The sequence below is a fragment of the Callithrix jacchus genome, chromosome 12 (assembly GCF_049354715.1).
Source record: "Callithrix jacchus isolate 240 chromosome 12, calJac240_pri, whole genome shotgun sequence".
Lineage (NCBI taxonomy): Eukaryota > Metazoa > Chordata > Mammalia > Primates > Cebidae > Callithrix > Callithrix jacchus.
Genome location: NC_133513.1, coordinates 110,114,679 through 110,125,809, shown reverse-complemented (window position 1 = coordinate 110,125,809; position 11,131 = coordinate 110,114,679).

The following is an 11,131-nucleotide window of genomic DNA, read 5'->3' as shown; positions in this document are numbered from 1 at the left end:
CACCCCAGATTGCTATTGATCCGCTGGGCCAGCCCTGGAGCTGCCTGGCAGGGGCTTTGGGAGTATAGTGTGGTGGTTGCTTTGTGCTCCGTTTGATCTTTTCTAACCCCAAACTGCAGTTTTGAATTGTAGATCCCAAAGCTGATCTTAAGTGTTTCCTCAAGTGATAGTCCTTCCTGAGAGCTGTCTGCGACACCACTTGGCTTAGGGGACCTGGTCTCCTGAACAGGTGGTAATAATAGTAACTAATAATGTAATAGTAACCATGGTAACTAATGCGGCCAGAGCTCAACCGTTTCCAAAGGACCTTTATCCTGTGTGAATCTAATTATTCATCCCAATTCTTCACTCCCGTGCTGCACACCCACCCTTGCCGTGGCCTCATGGTGGGCAGAGTGTACTTTCTTGAACTTGGCATTAGGGTGGGCCATCTCACTCGCTCCAGCCAGCTGGGTGTTAGCAGATGTGATGCAAGCAGGGGCTGGGCCTGTGCTTGTACCTTTGGCCTTGCTCAGCTGTGCCTGTGTCTGCCATGAGAAAAAGTGCCCAGCTTTCAGTTTTTAGCTGGGAATAGGCCAGTGTGCAACTTTCTTTGTTCGTCCTGAATCCAGGTTCATTTAACACCAGCTACCTCCCCCATGCTACCTAAGTTTGACCCCAAAAAGATTAAAGTCCAAAGTGCCCTGGAAATTATGTTGGTACCACATCTGTGCTGGCCCTGAAGATCAACCTCCGTGTCTGTCTCCAAAACACATAGGTAACGACATTGCCAGGGCAACCGGTGACTTGAAGGATCTGAGGATTACAGTGAAACTGACCATTCAGAACAGACAGGCGCAGATTGAGGTAGTACCTTCTGCCTCTGCCCTGATCATCAAAGCCCGCAAGGAAACTCCGGGAGACAAAAAGAAACAGAAAAACATTAAACACAATGGAAATATCACCTGATGAGAATGTCAGCATTGCCTGACAGATGCAGCACCGATCTTTAGTTAGAGAACTCTCTGGAACAATTAAAGAGACCCTGGGGATGGCCCCATCTGTGGGCTACAATGTTGATGGCCATCGCCCTCATAACATCAGCAGTGCTGCAGTGGAATGCCCAGCTTGTTAAGAAGCACAAAGGAAAATATTTCAATAAAGGATCACTTGACAAGCAGTGGGGTAAGAAGTGCCCCAGATGGCGGCTGTGGAGATGCATGCAGGTTCAGATCCCTCTTCCAGAAAGGACTTGCTGTGCAGCTTTGATGAGCGTGGTTCATGACATGCAGCTTTGATGAGCGTGGTTCATGACAGTTCCTTTGGTTCTTTGAGGGGTTGCCACTGCTGTCAAGCCCTCTTCTTGGGGAAGCCTGGGCTCAGCGACTAAGCAAGGTGGGGACCCAGGAGCCTATTCATTTCCGCCCAATACAGGATTCCTCCAACCTGCAGTCTTTGTTCCAGAGAGACCTTGTCAGGTCTGCGTTATGAGCCAGAGGCTTTCCCTGTCCCATCTGCCTCCTTCGTTTTCCTTTTACAAGTCTTATTTCCCAATAAAGCTTTTGCAATAGTGACTCTGTCTTGGTGTCTGCTTCTCTGAGGATCCAACAATAGTTGGCACCAGAAGTGGTCTGAAAAAGCCTGCTCAAAAAGCTAAGATGGGGGCCAGGCACAGTGGCTCACACCTGTAATCCCAGCACTTTGGGAGGCCAAGGGGAGTGGATTGCTTGAGGCCAGGAGTTTGAGACCAGCCTGACAAACATAGCGAAAACCCATCTCTGCTAAAAATTAGCCAGGCATGGTGGCGCACACCTGTAATCCCAGCTATGTTGGGAGGCTGAGGCACAAGAATTGCTTTAACCTGGGAGGCAGAGGTTAAATGAGCTGAGATCACGCCACTGCACTCCAGCCTGAGCAACAGATTGAGACTCTGTCTAAAAAAAAACAAGAAAGCTAAGATGGAGTTTGAGGACTTGGTCCCTCCATACCCAGGTGGTAAGGAGACGGTGTACAGGCAGCTTTTAGTGCAAAGTGGCTGCCCAACTGCTAAACTTTTCACCAGCAGTGAGCTGGGCTGGCATGTTGACTAGTGCAGTGACTCAGGCATTCGAAATATATTGGAGGAATGATAAACACAGACCAATGAGTTTGGATGGCTATTATAAAGTTGCATTGACCACCCCCCCCACTCCGCCCGCAGGCAAGCTTAGAAGAAGGAGGTTAGTAAAACAAACAGCCCTGTTACTTCCTCCAGTCTCAGGGCTGCAATTGACACTCATCATCTCCTTCCTTCACTATCCATTCTACCTTTCCCTTGCCCTGTGCTACCTCTTCTACTGGTCTCTGTGGCTTACCCAGTGGTGTGACCCTAATCCTCATCCCTTGGAGTGGGGTTGGAGTCTGAGCCCTTGGTAACCATATCCTTCCTTTTCAGGTTGGGGCTGCTTGTGCTTGTCCACTCACAGACATAGTTGTGTAAGAAGTACCAAGAGGTACCCACCTGAGTCACCTGAGCTCCACCCATGTTATTCTCTGTCCTCATTGTGTGAAAGCAGCCCAGCCTCCTTCTGCTCACCAAGTCAATTGCCCCTATATTCATCCATTCTCATGTTGCTGCAAGGATACTACCCAAGACTGGGTCATTTATAAAGGAAAGAGGTTTAATTGACTCACAATTCAGCATGGCAGGGGAGGCCTTGGGAAACTCACGATCATGGCGGAAGGGGAAGCAAACACGTCCTTCTTCACAGGGTGGCAGGAATGAGCATGAATGAGGAGAATGAATGATAGTGATTTCTTACCATCTGATCGTGTAAGAAATCACTATCATTAGAACAAGATGAGGGAAACCACCCCCATTATTCAATTATCTCCACCTGGTCCCTCCAATGACATAGGGGGATTATGGGAATTACAATTCAAAATGAGATTTGGGTGGGAACAAAACCAAAACATAGTCCCTAACAAGATGGCCACCCATTGTCTTATCTACTGGTTCCTGGACACAAGGATCCCAAAGTGCCTAGGGAGCAGTCATAAGGTGTATTTGGTGGGTCCCTTCCTGGGTTTCCAGGTGAGCATGTCCCCTTTGGGGACCAATAATTCTAATGCTGCAGACCCTAGGGTTCTGGGGAGGGAAAATAGTGAAGAAGACATGTAGTTGTATAATTTTCCATTTGAAATAGAAGCAGCAAATGCTTCATTGCATATATACTGCCCTGAAGAAAGAGAAGGCAAGATCTTCAAGCCTTCAGCAAACCCATACCTTGCACATCCCACTCCCATCCTCCATCTATATGCAGCTTCTTAGATGAGTCAAGTGTAAAAATTATTTGCCTAGCCCTGGATGCCCAAGGTTTTCTGCTTTCTTATTCTCAAAAGTTTGTTTGTTTGTTTGTTTTTGACTGAGTTTCATTCTTGTCACCCAAGCTGGAGAACAATGGTGCGATCTCGGCTCACTGCAACCTCCACCTCCTGAGTCCAAACAACTCTTCTGCCTCAGCCTCCAGAGTAGCTGGGATTACAGGTATGCATCACCACACCCAGCTAATTTTTGTATTAGTAGAGACGGGGTTTCACCATATTGGCCAGGTTGGTCTCAAATGCCTGAGCTCAGGTGATCCACCCGCCTTGGCCTCCCAAAGCGCTGGTATTACAGGCATGAGCCATCACACCTGGCCCTTCTTCTCAAAAGGTTTATAATTTTATGTTTTACATTTCAGTCAGTGATCCATTCTGAGTTAATTTCTGGTAAGGTGTGAGATCAAGTTTCATTTTTTTACCTACGGATGTTCAGTTACTCCGGCTTCATTTGTTGAGAAGGTTATCTTCACTCCATTGAATTGGTTTCTCACTTTTATGAAAAATCTGTTGAACATATTTGTGTGGGTCTATTTCTGGGTTTTCTCTTCTGTTCCATTGACCTCTGCATCAATAGCACATAGCCCTTCACCAGTAACACAGTTTCTAATTCCTATAGCTATGTAGTAGGCCTTAATACCAGATAGAGTGATTTCTCCTGCCTTATTCTCTTTTCAAGATTCTTTCTAGCCATTTTAAGGCTTTTCCATATAAATTTAAAAATAGTCTTATCTATGTATACATAAAACCTTGCTGAGATTTTGACAGGGATTACATTAAATCTATAGATCAATGTGGGCAGACCCAACATCTTTACCATGTTGATTCTTTCAAGCCATAAATACGGTGTATCTTTCCTGTCCGTTACTTTTGAACAACAGCTTAGTGTGCTCCATGATTCTTTATTCAAGGCAAGAATTAATTTTTAGGGCCAGGTACAGTGGCTCATGGCTGTAATTCCAGCACTTTGGGAGGCCAAGTCAGGCAGATTGCTTGAGGCCAGTAGCTAGAGACCAGCCTGACCAACATGGTGAAACCCCGTCTTCACTAAGAATACAAAGACATTAGCTACTAAAAGTACAACAATTGGCACCACATGCCTGTAATCCCAGCTACTGAGAAAGCTAAGGCATGAAAATTATTTGAACCTGGGAGATAGAGGTTTCACTGAGCCGATATCGTGCCACTGCCCTCCAGCCTGGGTAACAGAGTGAGACTTTGTCTAAAAAAAATTAGTGTTTAAATATAAGAATGAGCAAGTCAAGTTATTTGTTACTTTTTAGGTAAAACATTCTAAGTGTTATTTAATGCATGCGAGGTCAGTGTTAATGGATGAAAGTGTTAGCTGGTGACAGTCTGAAAATGTATTTTTACTCCTCATTTTAAGTCTTTTAAAAAAATATACTTCGAATATCTAGAATAGTGTACGGAATGACTTAACAGACCCCTGTGTACTCATCCTCCTTGATGGCGGGTATCACAATGCCATGCATCATCTGGAAAGCAACAGGGAGCTGGGAGAGCGGGACGCTGGGATGAGCCACAAGCTGAAGGTAAGTGAACTTCAGCACATTAGCCAGATTATCTAATCGTGTGTAACTCAATGTGTCTATTTCCCGGTTTCAGTTTTTATTGAAACATTCCAGTCTTGTCTCAAGTATACAAGAGTCATTTGGCCACATTTGGGCCAACGTGATGATGGTGGCAAGAATGGGTGAGAACCCACAGGAGAAGGGAAATCTTGTGGATAAAGTGAGGACTGTGAGGTCCAGCCATCCCTCGCAAGCACATGGTTCACCTCCAGAATGACCTGAATTCCTTTTGTTTTTAGGAGGGAGGAAGTTTTTAACAGTCCCATAGATAAGCCAGCCCCTTTTCCTAGGGAGGAAGAGAGATAGGCTAAGTGGAGGCCTCCTTCTGAAGCCTACATCCCTGTAATGAGGCGGCAGGTGGCCTCAGTCAAGCAGATGTCAAGCACTTCCAAGGCCTGCTGGGGACCAGATGATGTGAGGGTCCTAAAGGTCCCCCACTGTCCCATGGAAGGAAAGGACATAGATGAATTCCTGTACCTAATATGGGTGCTGGGTGAATTACAAAGTAAGATGCAAACTCTCTGTGCCTTGCAGAGTCAGAAGAAAGATTCCATGAGCTGGCACAGCCCATGCAGGGCTCATTTAGAAAGGAGCTCACAGGTTGGCAAAGAGAAGTAGAGTAACGGTCAGCTGAGAGCAGACCAGTGCTAACAGGTCTCACTAAGGGCAAACTTTCTAGTTCCTGAGGGTGGAAATCATAGCAAGTTTTCCCCCCTAAATGAGCTGCCCTTTTGCAGAGTACACAGGTTGCACGAGGTGCAGATAAGATAAAGTCAAGCTTTAAAGCCACTGACATAGTTTGGCTGTGTCCCCAACTGAAGACTCATCTTAAATCATAATTCCCAAAATCCATATAACCCCCACAATCATGTCAAGGAAGAGACCAGGTGAAGGTAATTGAATCATGGGGCTGGTTCCCCCATGCTATTCTTGTGATTGTTGAGTTCTCACAAGATCTGATGCTTCTATTAGTGTTTGGTAGTTCCTCCTGTGTTCATTCTCCCTCCTGCTGCCTTGCGAACAAGGTCCTTCCTTCCTCTTCACCTTCTGCCATGTTTATAAGTTTCCTGAGGCTTCCCCAGCCATGTGGAACTGTGAGTCAACTAAACCTCTTTCCTTTCTGAATTACCGTCCTGAGCCGTTCTTTATAGCAATATGAAAACAGACGAATACAGCCACCTCCTGTGGCCTGAAACCCAATGGGGTGCCTCACTCCAGGCAGGTACAGTGCACACAGACAGTGGAGAAAGAGGGTAATGTTCTGGCAGCCAAAGATGAATCCATCTAATCCAGGGTTAGGGAAGTGCTATGGTGTGAATGTATGTGTCACCTCAAAATTCATGTATTGGAATCTGAGACCCAAGGTTTAGTATTGGGAAATGGGACATTTGGGAGGTGATTAAATTATGAGGGTGGAGCCCTCATGAATAGGATTAGTGACTTTATAAAAGGCCTGGAGGGAACTAGTCAGGTCTTTTTCACCATTCTGCCTTCTGCCATGGGAGGATGCTGCCACAAGAGGGCACCCATTGGTGGAGAAAGCCCTCACCTGACACCAAACCTGGTGGCACCTTGAGCCTGGACTTTCAGCCTCTAGAACTACTATGAGCAATAAAGTTCTGTTCTTTATCAATTACCCAGTCTGGGGCATTTTGTTATAGCAGCACAGATGACTGTGACAGACAGGGGGAGCCCGGCCTCCCCAGGTGCGGCAGCAGCAACCAGTGTGAGCGCTCCTGCTACAGGCTGCCCTGGAGAGGCATGGCCACCATGTTCTTTTCTCTGTCTCTCTCTCTCTCTCTCTCTCTCTCTGTCTCTCTCTCTCTCTCTCTCTCTCTCTCTCTCTGGCTCAGGCATTCGGAGATGGGCTACTTGGTCATAAAATACCCACCAATCACTTTAGGAGAGAGTGTGGGAATTGAAGAAATGAAGTCTTAATATAAAAAAGTTGGTAGAGAGAGAGCAGGGGACTCCAAAGCTTGTTTATTTGACCCAGCCCACACACTCAGCCCCCAGATGGGCACCTCTGGGTAGGGGGTCCACCTCTGACCCCATTGGCTTTGTTCTAGCAAGAGTCATGTGGCCTGCTATGTAGGAGCTATGGGCAAAGGACAATTCTTTCAGGAAAAGATGGTCTTGTATGGCCAGGCATGGTGGCTCAGGCCTCTAATCCCAGCACTTTGGGAGGCCGAGGTAGGTGGATCACCTGAGGTCAGGAGTTTGAGACCTGCCTGGCCAACATGGTGAAACCCCATCACAACCAAAAGTACAAAAATAAGCCAGGCGAGGCGGCAGGCACCTATAACCCCAGCTACACAGGAGGCTGAGATAGGAGAATCACTTGAACCTGGAAGCAGAAGTTGCAGTGAGCCAAGATCATGCCACTGCACTCCAGCCTGGGTGACAGAGTGAGACTCCATCTCAAAAAAAAAGGTCTTACAGGACCTAACAATAAAGGAGTCATTAATAGGACTTTAAAGCAATCACTGGCTGAAAAATCAGCCTCTGGCTCCTTTTCCCCGCCTAAACAATCGCCCAGGGTGCTGGATGGGGCAAAAGAGAAGTTGCTTTCACAAAGAGGACCAAAATATATATATATATATGATGGTAGGGTAGCCAGGGTTCTTCAGAGAAACAGAACCACAGAACCAATGGGATATATAAAGCCATATAGGAGGAGATTTATTGTGGGGGTTAGCTCACTTGATTATGAGGACTAGCAGTCCCCCAATATGCTATCTGGAGACCCAGAAAAGCCAGTGGTGTAATTCAGTCTGCGTCCAGAGGCTGAAAACCAGTGCAACTTGGTGGTGTAACTCTCAGTCTGAGGCTGATGGCCTGAGAAACCGGGGGACCACTGGTGTAAGTCCCACAGTCCTCAGACCCAAGAACTCAGAGTTCTGATGCTCCAGGGTTCCGATGCAGAGGAAGGGTGCCCCACTCACAAAGAGAGTGAGTTTTCCCTTCTGCCACTTTTTTGTTCTATGCAGGCCCTCAACAGATGATACCTGCCTTCAATGGTGAGAGCAGACCTTCTTTACTCAATCTACTGATTCAATGTTAATGTCTTCCAAAAACACCCACACAGACACTCCCAGAAATAATGTGGTGTCAGCTATCTGGACCTCCTGTGGTCCAGTCAAGTTGACACATATAATAACCATCAAAAGTGGCTTAAAAGAAATAGAAGTTTATTGGTCTCTCACCAATGTCCAGAAGCAACAGTTCCAGTGTGGAGACAGCTCTGTGCCACCCAGCCATTAAGTCCAGGGTCTTCTATTTGTTGCCCTTTTGTGTTCCAGGGCAGTGGTTTTTAAAGTGTGTGTGGTCCCTGGACCAATAGCCTGAACATCATCTTGGAATTGTCAGAAATGGAAGTTCCCAGGCCCCATTCCAGACCTACTGAATTGGAAACACTAGAGGTAGGACTCAGTTATCTGATCAAGTCCTCCAGGTGAGTTAGGGCATTATCTTCATCTGCATGGTTAAGACTGGAATCTCAGGCATACCTCTATTCTAGCTGAAGGTAAAGGGAAAGAAAGGGAGTCTAAGCTAATCCATTTTCTTTTAAGCCAATGAGCTGTAAATGGCAATCACCACTTCTGCTAACATCCAGCTGATGAGCACTTTGTCATAGCCACACCCAGCCACAAAGCCAGCTGCCAACTGTAGCCTCTAGCGGGTTTCCATTGTACAGGAAGAAGGGAAGGATTGATTTTGAGGGCAGAACTGACCATACAACAGGACATCCTAAGACGGCCGCTGAAATCATCATCCTTGCTGATGGAAACACATCTCTGAGCCTTTGGCAAGGGTTTTAATAAAATCTTCTTTTAGAGATGGCTTCTTACAGCCTGCCGTTAGTTATCCTGGTTGGAAGAGGACAGAGTGAGGAGAGCTTAAAGATAAAATACATGTAAAATGCTTTAGAATTTTAAAGCACTGTCTAAATCCAAAGGGTACCACCCTTCTTGTTCTTGTGGTGGTGGCTATTTTTATTATTCTAGAATTTTGAGGTTTGGAGGGTCCCACCCCTTCCTGCCTACAAGTTCCACACCAATTGGGAAATAGACACACACATTGGAGAGGGACCCCACATCAGCTTTACTGCTGATAAAGTTGGATCTGAGGAAGTGATTTGAACTTGAGGCCAAAATCGGGTGTTCAGTGATTTCCCCCAGCCATTGAATGGATTTGCTCATTCACTCAGGGCAAAGATGGCCTCTCCTAGTCTCAAAGTCCATTTCCTCCTCTGTAAAGTGGGAATAACAGTGGCATCTGTGGCACTACTGACTCAAGACGCAACCGCTCTTTTTCCAGCAGAGGCTGGAAGTTTAAATGCTGTATTTCCTACTCTCTTTAGCTGTTAGGGTTCTGGATATAAATTAGATTAGATTCGAGATAACAAATGCAATTAGGTTTGGGATTCAAAGTAGATGTCCTTCCACAAGATTTGGAAAGCAGAAGTGCGGTAAAGACGCTCTTCCCTTCCCTTTGGGACATTTCTCTACTGGCAAGCAGGGTCACAGAGGCAAGGCACTTCTTCAGAGCTGTGCTCCAAGACATGTTCTCCGGCCTCCTGAATGTGCAGAAGAAATTTCAGGGCAGACCTGGAATTTCAGGGCAGGTGGCTTCCTGACTCTGGCTTTCTGATCTCTGGATCTCAGCTGCTGCTGTGTGTCATCGTAAACTCAGTGTTTCCAGTGCCAGCCTCCAAGGTAGCAGCACTCCTAGAAAACCAGGTCTGCAGTGTTCTGGGTGCCATGCCTGCAGGACCAGCTGAGAACCTGCTCCTTTGGGTGTTGCAGTGTTTGAAAGCATGGAGTATCCCATATTAAATTCCTTACTGCTGAAATGTCCAGAATAGATTATTTCCTCTGCTGAACTCTGATGCATTCCATTCTCCATTTACTGTGAAGATTAAATGAGATCATGCATATGGAGCATTAGCATATCTCCTGGCACCCAGTATGTGGTCAATACATGGTAGCGGTGGCTTGTACTGGTCATGGTAATAAATTGTTTATTTGTGACCTAAATTATTAAAGTCATGTTGGGGTCTTCAAGCAACCTGCAAAGCCTCTTTGAACGATATTGTGACAGAACCACACCTACTCAGTTTTTCTTAGGACAATTTTGAAACACAACCAACAAACACATAATGAGTGTTGGCCACCATGCTGGCAAGACTAATGAATAAGCAATCATGTATTTGGACTTCGGATGTGCTAGTCCCTGTGCTAAGCAAGTTAAGACAGGCTTTTGAGATGGGTGTCATCATAGCCATTTTACAGAAAGAGAAACAAGCTCCGAGAGGCTAAGCAATTTGCCCAAAGCTGCACAACTAGGTAGTAGCAGAGCCTGGTCTTGGATGCCAGGTCTTCTTTCCTCTCATTATACCACAGCGCCCTTTGGAGTTTTTGCCCGAGTTGTTCGTTTTGGCTTTTGCATAAAAATCAATTGTCGTTTTTCCGGGCCTTTGTGGCAGGGATTCCAGATTTCCATCTTATGAACGGCCCAGAGGAGCCTGTCCATTGCAGCCTCATCTTCCTCCCAGATGGTGGAGACAGAGATGCTTGAGGAGCACTGTGCTCGAGTCTGGTGATAGACTGTGGTGAGGGGAGGACATTCTCCCCTGGGAAGCCTGAGGGACTGTGAGACCTTGAAGCAGGCCCAGTGCTGGCCCTGGGCCTGGGCTGAGGAGAAACACCACCACAGATGAGGCAGAGTTCCATGGCTTACATAAGATCAAAACATTTTTTTTTTTTTGAGACAGAGTCTCCCTCTGTTGCCAGGCTGGAGTACAGTGGCACGATCTTGGCTCACAGCAACCTCTGCCTCCCAGGTTCAAGCAATTCTCTTGCCTCAGCCTCCCAAGTAGCTGGGACTACAGGCACACGCCACCACGCCTGATGAATTTTTGTATTTTTAGTAGAGACAGGGGTTTCACCATGTTAGCCAGGATGATCTCAATCTCTTGACCTTGTGATCTGCCTGCCTTGGCCTCCCAAAGTGCTAGGATTATAGATGTGAGCCACGGCGCCTAGGCAGATCAAAGAACTTTCTAACTTCTCCCTAATAAACACAGGAAGGGTTCTGGAGCAGGGGTCCCCAACCCCCAGGTCATGGACTGATACCAGTCTGGGGCCTGTTAGGAACAGGGTGCAGGGAGTGAGCAGCAGGTGAGCAAGGGAAGGTTT